The 14,600-nt window shown below is 41.9% G+C and overlaps 1 protein-coding gene across 1 annotated transcript in view; it reads right to left on the bottom strand.

Annotated features, from left to right (window-relative positions):
• Window positions 1-13,798, bottom strand: part of nacc2 (NACC family member 2) — a 31,293-nt gene extending 17,495 nt beyond the window's left edge. The window contains exon 1 of the mRNA XM_085793294.1: window positions 13,121-13,798. The gene's annotated coding sequence lies outside the window, so the exon portion shown is untranslated. The remainder of the gene's footprint in view (window positions 1-13,120) is intronic.
• Window positions 13,799-14,600: the final 802 nt, after the last annotated feature.

Consider the following 14,600-nt stretch of genomic DNA (forward strand, 5'->3'; position numbering starts at 1 on the left):
TTATAATTTTGGTAATTTGATCAATTTGGTTTATCATCCTGGTACAATGCTTGCTGCTGCTGTAATGATTGGTCATTGTTTATTTCACCCAAAAAAAGCAAACAGTCAAAAGGCTCAATTTTCATTTGTGTAAAAATAAACAATGGTATTAATTCGTCCTTTCTAAATACCTGCCCATTCTGCTCCTAGTCAAGGGAGCAAACGGTGACATGCACACACTGTATACGCAAACGTGCACGTCGCATTGATCTGCAGCAGCCGAACTGATGAAGACAGCACTGGAGCCATTTAACGAACACCACCTCTTATTGCAGCAGAAACTCTGACATTTCACAGTGGGTGGGGACTTTATCAAACACAGTAAAACTCCCGTAGCAGTGGGCTAGCAGTCAGTTTAGCTTGCAGTCATAGTGATGTGCGTGAGAGAGAACCAGACAGAGGGAAAGACAGAGGAAGAGCAGTGTGTGCGCAAGCGCGTGTGCGTTTGTGTGACTATGTGTGTGTGTGTGTGTGCAAGTGATCCTCCTGAGGCAAAGGCATTGCTAATGGACTCCAAGTGGCTGTGGGAGGTAAACAAACAAACAGTAGCAGCGGCTACTACATCACACCAAACTACAGCGACTAGGACATCGGGGCGGCTTCACACACCCCTACGCACACACACACACATACACACACACACATATATATATATATATATATATAAACCCACATACACAATGAATTTCAGGCCTATAGGTGAGAGTTAAAGAGATACAGGCAGAAGAGGAAGGAAGATCGAAAGATACAAATTGAGAGAAGTCAAAGAGGATGAGTGGAAGAGAGAGGGAGGATGAAAGAAGGAGAGAGGAAAGAGAGAGTGTGTGAAAGATGCAAATAGAAAAGAACAAGAGAGAACTTGACAAAGTGCAGTCACAGGGAGAACAGAGTTAGAGATGAATAGGGAAATGAGGCAGAGAGACAGAGAAAGGTAAAGCTCAAAAGGAGTTTGAGATGAGGAGAGAAAAACTGCAAAGCATCATAACGACAGAAGCTAAATAAACTAGATTGGTTGAACTTATATCATTCACATTAAAGATTTAACCAAATATGTTGTTTATAGCTCAGTTTATGGTGTGATTTTGTTTCAAACTCCTGCTTTTTTCAGAGCAGGGCAACAGACGACGCCAAGTGATATCAACAAACTGACACTTTGTTCTAATCAAAACAGATTCCACCTCCACATTACTGACTCCAAAATGTCAGCATCACCAAACAGGCCTCGGAGGCTGCCATTTCTGGGAAGAGAAAATCCCACTATGTGACAGGGGAAAAGGGAAGAGAATATAGTGTGACACAAGAACATCAGGGAAAGTGCTAAAGGACAAAGACAGTCAGATTTTTTTTTCTTTTTTTTTAGTAATACTGAGCTCATATTGCAGAACCACGGGAGCCTGCAGGTCGTTCCAGTTTATAGCAACACATAAGTGTGACGTTAGAGTGGCAAGGAAGCTCAGAGCCCAGCACTCACGCAAGACTGAGATATTTTGAACAAACACTGACACAAGACCAAAAAGTCCCCCAGATTTCCAGCTTATAAGGAAGCGACGTAAGCGGCACAGGAAGAAAAGGAGGGAAGAGAGAAACCATAAAACACACAAAATGATTCAGGAGGCATTAGTGGAACTAATGTGGCTAAAAATGCATTTGACAGCAACAGCACTTGTGTGTGTGTGTGTGTGTACAGAAGGATACGATATACCGCACCATGACTGCCATGTGATATTTCTTTCTTTTGGGACAGTTGTGAACCAATAAATCCTCAACACAGCTGCCATGTGACTGGTGTCTGTGTCTCAAAAATATAACACATAGCTGTACATTTTTCCATTAAGCCTAAGGGGCCTAATTTCATGCCGACGTGCACTGATCTGCCAGCAAAGGATCAGTTTTGATGGGCTCAAGCAGATCTTTTGCCTTTTTGGTCTTTTCAAAGCCCACCATGACATTACTGGAGAAGAAATGCTCAATAGAGAGCAAACCAGTGTCAATAATGCTACGCATAGCACCTTTAATTGGTTTAATTGCACCATTCGGGAGCGTATGAATGTTATTGTCTCGGAAAAAGCGGGGAAGGTTTGTGCTTTTTTTCTTAGTGCAAGGCTGAAACTGGCAACTTCTTTATCAAATCGTTCGACTTCATAGCGAACGTATAACTGTCTATATCAAACAAAGTGAAACTCGGATAAAAGAAAAAACATTATCTGCCCTTGGCATCACAGTAGGGGTGTTGTTCTCCTGTCTTGTGACTCTGCTTTGACAAGGACACCGGTTTATTCTCGAGAGAAGCTTCTGTGGCGTCTTGAACTAAACCCTCCCCTCGTTCCCAAAACTGTGATTGTGCATTGGCGGTGTGCACGTACCGGTTTAAGAAGGAGCTAATTGGCTGTAGGTGAAGCCTGCCTTAAAAGCAGCCTGATAATTTATTCTTGCAAGTACAATTACAAAGCAGGTGTCCCACTGCTGTGCTAGCACTCCTGGCCGCAAGACACCTGACACTCAGGTATGCTAAAAAAAGAAAAGAAAAAGAAAACACACACACGGGCAGATTTGTACAAGTTGCTCGCAACTTTGATACACGAGAGCCTGGTCCCGAAAAAAAAACTTCATCGATGTCCTGTTTAAACGTGACCTTGTTCTGGGGACAAGAGGGGCCATGAGATGGTCTGCTGAGTGTCACTGTCTGTCACACGAGGACGACAATTAGGTTAGATTTCACAGGAGGTCTGTATGTTTGCGAGTGTTTCAGCGCGGATCAGTGGTGACGTCCGTTTTTTGTGCATTTGTTCCAAACGTGATTTGATTTTCACAGTGCATGACACAGTGGAAGATGGAAGGAATAGGATGAAACGGCATGAAATGAGAGCTTATCAGTGGTGATCCTGCACACACACACACACACACACACACTAACACATGCATACACACTTCTACTACTACCAGCATACAGCATAGACATATCAAGCTGTTTGAGTGTTCAGTTAGAGATGCAGGTCTTCATTAGTTAGGCTTTATCATAGGCTTCATAATGATCTGCTGAATGGACCGTCTCCTTATGTAAACAATATTCATAAATGTTTGATGACTTTGTCCCGATCTATCACTAACTCAAAAAGTCCTATTGTCCCTGACCTACTTACAGTAAAGGTGCCCTGTGGAACTTTTCTCGTGAAGAAACAGAAAGCTTATGTTTTCGTTCAGTGTTACCTCAACCACAACCACTCACCACAACACTGTGTGTGTATACTTGAGGACTAATAAACCCACTGAGTGCATTCCCTCGAAGCAACTCTGAAAGTATTTCAAATTGTTAACATCCACGTTTGCTAACTTCTTCTGCACGTCCTTTGTTTGCATGAAACACTGTGGAGTTTGAGGTAAAAAAAAAAAAAATTAAGAAGGCAAACTCCACATTGTTTAACTTCGGAAGGGGACGCTAACTTAGAAACTGTTCACCACACCTAAGACTCGTCTTCAACTCAGCTCTCTCGCCTCTACCTGTTCCTGCCTTTTCTCTCGCCATGTGGTCGGCGTAGTATATGATTGGTCTTTGTATCAACACTGTGATCTCTGTGTATTAAGATTCTTAGTCAGCTGGGTAAAAACAATAAACGCTATCTACTAGTCAAAGCCAGCTGGATTTGCCATTTTAGACTCATCCATGGAGCTTATATCAGTTCTGAGTGGTGGGGAGTTCCCGGACATTTAAACCTCAAACAGCTTGATTTTTTTTTTTGCTGGAGGGAGTTTTAAGCCGTTAACAGAACAAAATGTGTTTGTTTGAAATGTGGTTTTAGTCACTGTCTGTTAAAGCTACTCAAAGTTATATATATATATATATATATCTAAAAACAGCAAAAAATAATGTTGTTAAACTTATTAATTTCACAGCCTCATCCATGCAAGGCCTCTTAACCAACAAGACTTAGCCTAGGTTATCTGAAAATAAATTAACTGTAACATGGAGATGTTCCTTTGAAAGAATAGCTAGTAAAATGGTGGAGAATTATAGCCAACACTGTTATAAGGTGCTTAAATTTTTATCGCTGTAGCTGCTGGGGCTTAGCTCCATCCGACAGACAAAAGGGTTTTGCAAGTACAAGCCTTTTCTGATATATGCTTCAAAACCCTCCATGGAGAAACAACAAGTGCGGGGTCATTTACCTTCTCTCATTGCCCTTATTTAACTTTATGGACCATTCTAGGACTTCAAATATGAAATAATCTAAATGGGTCAAACATTTATTTCCTTTTGCCGTGTTATAACAGGTCTATAGGTTGTTGTCTTTTTTTACTCTTGCTGGAAAGACATGATGCAATAAAGCAATTACACTGAGAAGGTACGGCACTGTAGGTAGGCTATTCACGTTTAGGAAGCATGTGACTTGTTATGACAGTGGATTTACAAGCCAGGAACAATTAAAAAATTGTGATTAACAGCTACAGTAACTGTGTCAATCAAACAGGAGCATGCAAAGTGAGAGGAATATAAAAAAACCCCACATAAAATGAGGTTGTGCTCTGATAGCATTGTCACACCTTTAAGTGTGAAAGCAGCTTTCAATGCCTCCACAGTAAAAAAAAAAAAGTTGTTTTTCCTTTATGAGGCATTTCTCTGCATAATTTTTTGGATTCTAACAGGAGTAGCATAATGACAGGAGAGGAAAAAAACAGCAACGTGAATATGTATGCTAAAGTTTCCAGTGCATCTAACCCTAACGCCAGCAGTGGGTGAAAGGGTGAGTGGCAGGAAGAGAGTGACAAAGAAGTAAAGAGAGAGACAGAGAGAGAGAGAAAGAGAGAGGGGTGGGGGGGTTATGGAGAGAATAAACATGCCATTTTGATCACCCCGCACTGTCGTTTCTGAGCTGAATGTTCTACAGTGACACACGCGTGACATCAGAGCAGCCCAACATGGCTGCCAGAGGAGCCCAGTGCAATGCAAAAATGAGGACACATCTTTCAGCATCAGTGCCCCACTGTCTACAGACAGGCATACACAAACACACACACACACACACACACACACACACCCGCACAGACAAAGACATACAGAGAGCGCAGTGCCCACATCGACTGAGTGGCCCATGTACATTTTTCAATTAGAGCAGACAGAATGCTTTAATTCACTCTCTGAAATGAAAAATAAAAAAAGCAGTGGAGCCAAACTCTATTTGATATCATGATCAGGGTAGGTGAATCAAAAGAACGTCTCATGACATGCGGCAGAGATTACCCATGATAAAAATCACAATGTTGTCTTGTGTTGTAAAAATGTATCATAAAAGATGGTTTGTTCGGGCGCACAGCATTACATACACATTTATTTTGAGTGCATATACCCCCCGCCCCCCTTCCAACAGACCCCCACCCACCCACACACACACACACACACACACACACACACTACGCTGTGACCTATGAATCTCCTAGTCAGCAACAGACTAAGCCAGCACACATGTGCTCAAATAACATGTCACCTTGGATAACCTCATCACACTGGTAAAATACTGAACCCGCCCCACCCCCCCTCACCTTCCCCAACCCCTTGGCCTACGTAAACGAACCTTGTTTATCTCCATCGCAAGTCAGAAGTGAAGAAAACAACATGGAAACAGACAGCAGCCTCACACGGCAGAGAAATCCCACTGTGTTTTCATGGGTATTCATATGTATAGCTTGTGGGTGGGTCAGTTGAGGATGAGTAAATTATGATTGCTAAGAGATGTGGGAGTTCAACAAAATGAACACGTGCAGAGGTACAAGAAAGGAGTGATACTGTACAAAGATACTAGAGTTAGTTATTGTTCTTTTTTTGGATCGAATAACACTGATCACTTTTTTTTTTACCAGTTTTTATTCAGTGTCTGTTGGGTTATTTGGAATTGATAACAGGGTTATATGTTGTAACATGGGTTTAGAAGTATCCTCTATGAATAAACATTATTATAGGCAATTAAGCAAAAAATTATTTGACATTTTAGAAAAAACTTTTTTTTTTGCATTCTGATTCTGATTTGCATGCTGATAATTAGCTGAGTTGAGAAACAGGGGGAACAGCGAACTTGTTTCTGTTGAAGGGTTGAAAAAAATCCACCTGTGAGCTCACTCATTAAAGCATAATATCCCATTTGATTAATCCATGCAAAAAAAAACAGTGTAATAATTGTCGAGTAGCAGTTTTATCGGGATTTATGTGGGTGCGGTGATTTCCTAGTTCTAACATGAAGTTGCCAGACAATTAGCATTGTATGAAGCAATGAAGCAACTAGATTTAACGTGTTAATTTCTGAGCTATGGGTGTTTTTTTTAACCTTTGAACATGGCTATGCTAGTTATTTCCCTCTGTTTCCTGTCTTTATGCTAAACCAAGCAAAACTGCAACAGTGATATGAGATATAAGTAGCCTAATTCAACTGGATTTCCAAAAAGAGCTATGCTAGTTTCCCCCCTGTTTCCTGTATTTTTGCTAAGCTACGCTTACTCGCTGATAGCTCTATCTTTATAATGATCGGAGAGGTATGAGAGCGGTGTTGACATTTTTATCTATCTCTCAGTAAGACAGTGAATGATTCCCCAATGATTCAGAATAAACATGGAACAAAATTATATTAAAGGAACCTAATTAATTAAATTAATTAATCAAATTCTTTTTTTGTAATAAAACATATTAGAAACCAGTAAATGTTTCGTCCAAGTGTGTTTAAATCTGCTCCAAAAGTCCTAATGAAAGCATCAGGTAGCTAATGCTATGATTTAGCAGTAATTGCTAACGCATGTTAGCTGCAGAAATGGGAGCGAGGAGGGATGGGATGGGGTAGAGGAGGGGGGGGGGCTTATGTAGTGAAAACGACCCGCCTCAGATTCCTGTCTTTTTCCACTGGCCCCTACCAGCATTCTGCCAGGCTGTGAGGACATGAGGAGCACATACAGGACAAGTCATTGCCACAGAGAAGGGGTCAGCCTATTGCCCCCCCCCTCCAACTTATTACCCTCTGTAGTAATTAGCAAGCTTTGTTTACTGGCAGGAGTCTTGAGAGAGGCTTGAAGTTTGGAGCAATTTAATTATGTACAGCACACGGCAAAAGAGCATGGAAAATTGAGGTGGGCTGCAAGGATAAATGCCATCCACAGTGCTCTCTCTCTCCCTCTCTCCCTGTGTGTGTGTGTGTCTGTGTCTGTGTGTGTGCGTATCTGCATGATTCTGCGGGGTTTATTTATGTGTTTGTGTGTGTAAGTGTCTGTATGTTTGTGCGTGTCTGTGTGCGTCATCCCCCCCCTCCCCGAATTATAGGTTTGACTTTCACAGTAAGTCTAATGTCCCCCTCAAAATCTAAATCTGGGAAAATTGTTCTAAACCTATTCAGGCTACTGTCTTCACTTACAATGAAGCTCTTTGCAAAGACATGGGGGCTTACAAAGTTGATTTAAGCAAGAGATATTTAGGTGCATGCCTGTGACCTTATGATTATAAGCCCTGACATACTGTGGATTAAATATACAGGGGGAGTTCAAACAAGGTTCCCAGAACTGGAAATCAAGTGCCAGATAATACTGAGAATGATTATACGAGTATGAACAACTTTGAGATATTTTCAGCTTTTCTGACTTGCTGGTCATGCATGTTACATTAACAAGTGAAAAGAGCTCTCCATAAGGCCACATAACCTTCATGAATTTTTAATATGCTGATGGCACAAATGCCGTCAAATGAAGCAAAACAGCTTTGACTATGTAGTATCATTAAGTGCAAAATCTAATTTTCCATCCTGTTTGAGAATGCGATCTCATGACTATATCAGAAACACATCCCCGTCATACTTCTCAGCAGTCTGTAATTCTCTGCTATGGCTACGTGCTCCTATTCAGGCTGAAAATACTTGGAACAATCAAATGTGCACATGCTCCCCCCTTTCTTTTTCTTTCTTTTTTTTCTCTCTCTACCCAGGCACAAATGCACAGACATGTACAATCACACACTCACACATGCACGCACACACACAGGCACAACATTCATGCCATGTGATCTTGCTAGGCATTATGCCAACGGCCAAACATGTCACTTACCAGAAATCTCTGAGACAGAGCGAGAGAGTGAGACAGAGAGGGAGAGAGAGAAAGAGTGAGAGTGAGAGAGAGTGAGATTCTGCACATTTGTCAGTTTGTGAGAGCTCCTTGTCAAGTGTAAGTACAGTGCATACACTGGGAACATGAAATGTAGCTGCTACGGTTATCTGCAATGTACTGTGCTGTGGGGGCAGTCAATTCTGAGAAAAAAAGGGACACGTGATCTCTGAGATCTAATGTGGAATTGTTCTGAGGAACATGCCATGTTTACTGTTCATTGTCTAAATTCTTGGAAGGCTTCCTGAAAAGCACGTAGCGAGCCAAAGCAGTCCAAATCAGTTACATTTCAAGATTCCTAATGGCTTTTGCTGATCCTCTCCCTCTCTCATTTGCTCCCTCATTATTTGCTGTATTTGGTCCGTGCATGTGTGTGCGTTTGTGCATCAACTGTACTTCACGGTATCAGCGACTCAGACCCACTGCTACATCATCTGTCTTTCTGTGTACTTCAAAACCACTGAGGGACTAAGAAATTGTTTCTTTTCTTTTTTTCTTTTGCAAAAGTAAACACATACTTCCACACATAGGCTACAATATGCACTATCTCATCCTCCAATCCGTTTTCCTCGAATGAAACCCGAAGTAGGAGGTACTGACGAAAGCTAGCGGTGAATTCCAAGAAAGAAATTGTGCCACATTGTATATTAAATGTGTAGCAAAATTGAGGAACTGCCCAACCCTGTTTTGTGGCTTTGGCAATCACCTTTTTACGTCTTAAATCTGCTCACTCATGTAGCTTTATACCACGACAGAGAGAGGAACATGAACAATCATCTTGAATTTAGGCCAAACACATACCAAATGGTTTTATTATGGGAAATGCCAGGCTACCAGGTAAACTACTGTACATTAGTTAGCAGACAACCCAGTGGAGCGTTGGCCAGTTGGATGTAATTCAGTTTATCTAAGTAAATTTATCATTCAGCAGTGCTTCCAAATTCACTCATTTGGCAGTCTATCTGATTTGATGTGACTCCCAACTTAATTTTGGCTTTGATGAGGAAATATGTGGACATGGCAAGGTCAACGGGCGTCCAATGTTGTTGACTATTCATCAGCGTTTCACGAGTTGAGAATTTATAACCCTATAAAAACCCGTACATGGAGCTGAGAGGAGATTCTTCCTCGGCTTGTAACTGAATGATGTTTTGTGTCTTTTAAACCGTTTGGCTGGCGTGCAACTCTTGTATTGACAGACTTATAAAAGTTTGGGCTTTTCCGCCACAAAAAGACAATTAAGCTATCTTAACTTTTCTATCAGTCCCCCAGCATTGGGGGGGAATTAAACACGGCAATGTTGGCCAAAGACAAGCAATCTAATATAGACCTGGAGATAGTTATATTGTAATTTGCAGACAGATTTTAATTGTTACCACTTAAAGGAAGAAAAAAAAACAGGTTGAACACCTACACAGTCAATTATTGTTTGCTGGAGCACCAACCAATTTGTCCAGAAAATTTGAACAAGCGTCAATGAAAATATAATGCCGAAATGTTTTAACACCTGGGGATGCTGTGTGATTTCTTTCTCGGTATCTGTGCCAGATCTCTCTGGGTTAACATTCAGCAGAGAGACCTTTCTTTACAGTAATCCTTAACTGTTTCAGCGTCAGTTCCATGAACAGCAACCAACAAGCCTGAACACACCAGTGGCAGCATGTTTTTTTTTTAATCCATCAGGGTTTAACTAGAACTGGCTCAGCGCTACGTAGAAAATACAAGACCAATGCATGAGAGCATGATGTATGACTGGTGCCCTGTATCACATACCATCAGCAATGACTCATCCACTGTCTCAGGAAAGGAAAATCATACACACATAAACACACTCCCCACACAAGTATACACGCATACAGAGAAAAGTGCACCAAGCAGCATGAGGGCACGCACACACACACACACAACCACACACAAACAGCAAATGAAGCTGCACTAGGGACAAATGCATTCTCCCGGTTTTAAATGTCGTTTTTAGGATCAATAGATGTGTTTTAATGAAGCAGGGGAGTACAAAATAAAAAAGAAATCTTCGGGTGAGATGATTTTTAATATCAGTAGCATGCCGTTTTAATCTTCCCCCTGAGTCTGTCATGGTGAAATACAGTTAGGATTAAGACTGATGCTTGTCCTCAAATAAAGAAAAAAGACAGTGGAAATCACCTTGAGGCGTTTTTTCTTTCTTTTCCTCCCAACTGCTGATGCTGATGTACCTCCGATGATAAATACTGCCTTATCAAAAGCTGGAAAGAAATGTCACACCTGTTGTAATATGACTAGGGGTGTGTCGATATATATATCCATAATGACGATAACCATGATATTTACAAAAAAGGATACAGATATCGCATGATAAGCATGTACAACCGTACTATGATGGTAGATTTTAAGCTTTGTGGAGCTTTTGATTATCAATTATTTCTTCCTTTAGTGCACTTTTGTGCAGTTACAGACTCTTTCAACCTCCCTGAGCTGGTATTTATTTGCCAAAAAAAGCAACGAAACACACGATAAACAACGTTAAAGATGGGGCTGGTTGGCAGCATTATTATTATAACTGTTTGTTTTTGTCCAAATTATCGTGATAATGTTGTTATTGTGAGTTCTTTGGGCCACAATGATCAGTTTACTTTGCAGTGTGTCCCTGTGTTGAGGCAACCTCGGCTCCTGTTCATTTTTGGGTCAAGCTGCAGATGAGACAAGACCTTCATTGAGGCACAAGTCTCACAGTTCTACTCTTCACCCTTTTCTGTCAGGATCCGCATCAGCTATATTTCAAACAGCGTTGCCGTTCTCTCTCCTTGACACTCCCCGCTCGCAGACAGCCCCCGGGCCCCCTTGTGGAATGCTGTATAGTGTGAGGCCTATGGAAGGAAGGGCATCCCAGGACACACAGCGAGAGCACGCACGCACACACACGCTTACACAGTCGCACACTCGACACGCAAGAACACGCACACGTATGCTAACACACTCGCAAAAACACGCACGGACGCACACACACAGACAAATACAGCTGTTGAGAGCCATCACAACCCTTTGGCAGACGTCCAAGTCAAAGACGAGTGGCGTTGGAAGGCCTCCGTTTAGAAAGACAAAAAAATAAAAGCTCCACATTTTCCATGTATGTTGTGTTTAACACTGTAGATAGAAACTTGGCAGCACAAACACACATTACCCTGAAATGATTTCCCAGTATTGGGAGGAGGCCGATCATAAAATGCCATGCTGTCTTGACGTTGCATAAGGTAAGTGCACCTATGGAGACATACTGATAACACCCCCTAATTATCACTCATGATATTTCAATGAAAGAGGAGCAGAAACAGATGGGCTCTAAAACACTCAAACACCCTGAAGTGGAATTCATTATGGTAAAATTGTGAGGAACATGTTTTGAAACAAGCTGTGAACTTCACACCACACTACTTAAATGATGCATATGAGTCTATAAAACAGGCTTTAAGGTGGAGTGACACCTGTCAGGGGAGACCAGACCAGGGTAACTTGTCACACTGTTGAAAGTTACACTCTTGGTCTGGGTCTGTTACCACACAATGCAGATAAGACGCAGCCCATAACGAACCTGCAACTTTTTTTTTTTTGCTTTCTCGTTCACAGTCATTTTGAGATCAAACGTGTGACGCTCGACCGTGGAGCACAGAAAGACAATGAAAACGAGGGCAGGGTGACAGAGAAAGACAGAGAAAGAGAGAGAGTGTGTGTGTGTGTGTGTATGCGAGAGGGAAGGAGTGACAGGAAATGAAGAAAATTGCCACATGCTACATGTGGGCCAGCCACATAATGCACCCATGTACACACAAGTGAAGGAGAAGGAGAGGGGAGGGGTTGGAGGGTGTGTGTGTGTGTGTGTGTGTGAGTTACTGTATGTATAGTCAGATGTGCTCCTGCCGGGTTCAGGCAAGGTAAACACTGCTTCAACTGATACAACAGCAGCCAAGTGTAAAGGGTGTGAAGGAAACTTGTTTTTCAACTTTTTTCAAATATTCATCTTAATTTTGCAATCACTAACAAAAAAAAAATCCACATATTGAATTTCAGAAACAGTCACTGGTGCATTTTAGATTAGATCCTCACAAAACAAAGATGATTATATATGTTTCAGACAGCTTAGTGCTACCTCTCATGAGATTTAAAACACAGACACACACACTTAAGATGCAACAGTGCTGACAATATCAATGCACATTAGATCATATAAGACTACCTAAAAAAAAAACAATTCCCCAGCAGCCTCTTCAACTACCCCTCGTGGCAATCGTGCAACATATAGCAATACAATGGATGCATTATGGGTGGAGATTTTTTGTTTTGACTTCATCGTGACGCAAGACCGATAATATCATGCCACTTTCTCCACTCATGGCTACAGTTGAAACTCATGACAATACTATTTCCTGTAGGGTTTTTTTTTTTCTTTTCTTAAGCGGTGCCTAACGTTACTGTAGAACTAGATTTTTTTTGTTTCGGGGGAGGGTTTAAAGAAGAAAAGAGAAAAAAAAAACTACAAATATCTTATGTATGATTGAATTCTTTCAGTGGCGTGCTCTGCGGGATTTGGTCATGCTCCGCGTTGGAGGAAAGAGAGAAAAAAAAACGCACATTTCGCGATATTACTTCATGAAAGTTTTAAGAGTGTACGGTGGAGCTGTTAGTTGAGGAGAATAAAGTCCGCTGGTGTGTTGTCAGCATTAGTGCGGCTGCATAGTGTGCCTTTAAAGAGGGAGAAGCAGAGGAGGGGAGTAATGCATGGTGAAAAACCTATGCGTCATACAAATCAGACACTGCAAACATCAAGCCAAGACAGAGGAGGTGGAGGAGGAGGAGGAGGGGGGGGTGGAGGTGGAGGTGGTGGTGCTGGTGTTGTTGGAGGAGGTGGGGAGACAGAGAGAAGGGGGTGAGGGTTGGGGGGGGGGGGGGGGATACGTATATTTACCCGATATGTCGCTAATCCATAAACTGCGGCTTGTCAGCTGGCGCAGATGTGGCAGGCTTCTCTGTCTTCGGATCACCTATAAAGTTTTGCGGGGTGTTTTGGAAATAGCCTATAAAAAAATAAAAGAGGAAAAAAAGAAAAAAGAAAGAAAAGCAGGCCCCGGCTTCTCCCCTTCTCTCTTTCCCTCTCTCTCTCTTTCTCTCTCCGTCCGTTGGCTTCTCTCTATCACTCCAGTCCTATCTTGGTCGCTCGTCCCCCATCTCTCTCTCTCTCTCTCTCTCTCTCTCTCTCTATCCCACTCTCTCTTTCTCTCTCTCTGCCCGCTTCTGTCCCTTTACAGGAAGTGAACGCCGCTCACATGAACAGTATACGGACTGCAAGGCAGCCTGACATCATGCACTGTTCGGTATAGACTTCTTTTTAAAGACACAGACATTTTGCAGGGGGACCCGGCAGGTTACTGTAGGTGCACTGTCCTACTGTTAGTCTCCGCGGCAAATGGACTGTCAACAGTGTGTGGTCACACCGTGCGCCTTTACGGACACATGAACTCGGTGCACTCTGCGGGCTTAAAGGTATAGAGCTACTCCTGTGCGGGCAGCCATAAGAACTCAACCCGGCGGACGAATTAACCCCCTGCAACCAACTGTGCACAGCGTACGACTCCGATGTGTGCACGTTGGAGCAGATTTTTTGTTGTTGGTGCAACAAAGACGGACATGCGCGTCTCGCCGTGCCCCCCCCACTAAAGAAAATGTACATGTGTGGTTACCTCACGTGTCCTTATGTGATGACAGCTCAGGCTACATGATGCGCATGTGTGCTGTTCTGCTAAATTATAAGCGCCAACTGCTGGCGGCGTGACCTCAAGTCAACTTTTACTTTATACTGCAGACATGCAATATCACTGCAGGGCTTGCAAACTTCAGATTTTTCTGCAAACTCACTCCATAAAACGTCACGCAATATGATAGATAGATAGATAGATAGATAGATAGATAGATAGATAGATAGATAGATAGATAGATAGATAGATAGATAGATCCTAAAATTTATACATCCAGGTGCAACATTTAAAAAAAATCAAACAAACAAAAAACAACACCCAACAACCATCCATAAAATAAACTGACTAAAAATTGATTAAAGTGCATTAATGTATATGGAAAAAAGTGTTACCTGTAGGAAACAAAGTGACATTACAGTGCTGGATGGATTTGCACTATACTCAAGTGTCTGTTTCCTATTGTCAAACTGAGAGGTGTTGAACAGTAGGCCTACAGTCTAATGGCCAGAGGGGCGAAAAGAGTTTTATCCTCTGCGTTAGTACACGTTTACCTTATGATTAAACCTGATAATGCGTAATGGTTTAAGTTTTGCCTGTTTTTAAAGAAAATACACTGCTGTGTGAAGTTTTAATGAAAGGTTTCTATCACTTTTTTTTTACCTTTAAAACAAAGTTAATCCTGTCAAAGTGAGT

The sequence above is a fragment of the Trachurus japonicus genome, chromosome 12 (assembly GCF_045865225.1).
Source record: "Trachurus japonicus isolate A0001 chromosome 12, Traja_1.0".
NCBI lineage: Eukaryota > Metazoa > Chordata > Actinopteri > Carangiformes > Carangidae > Trachurus > Trachurus japonicus.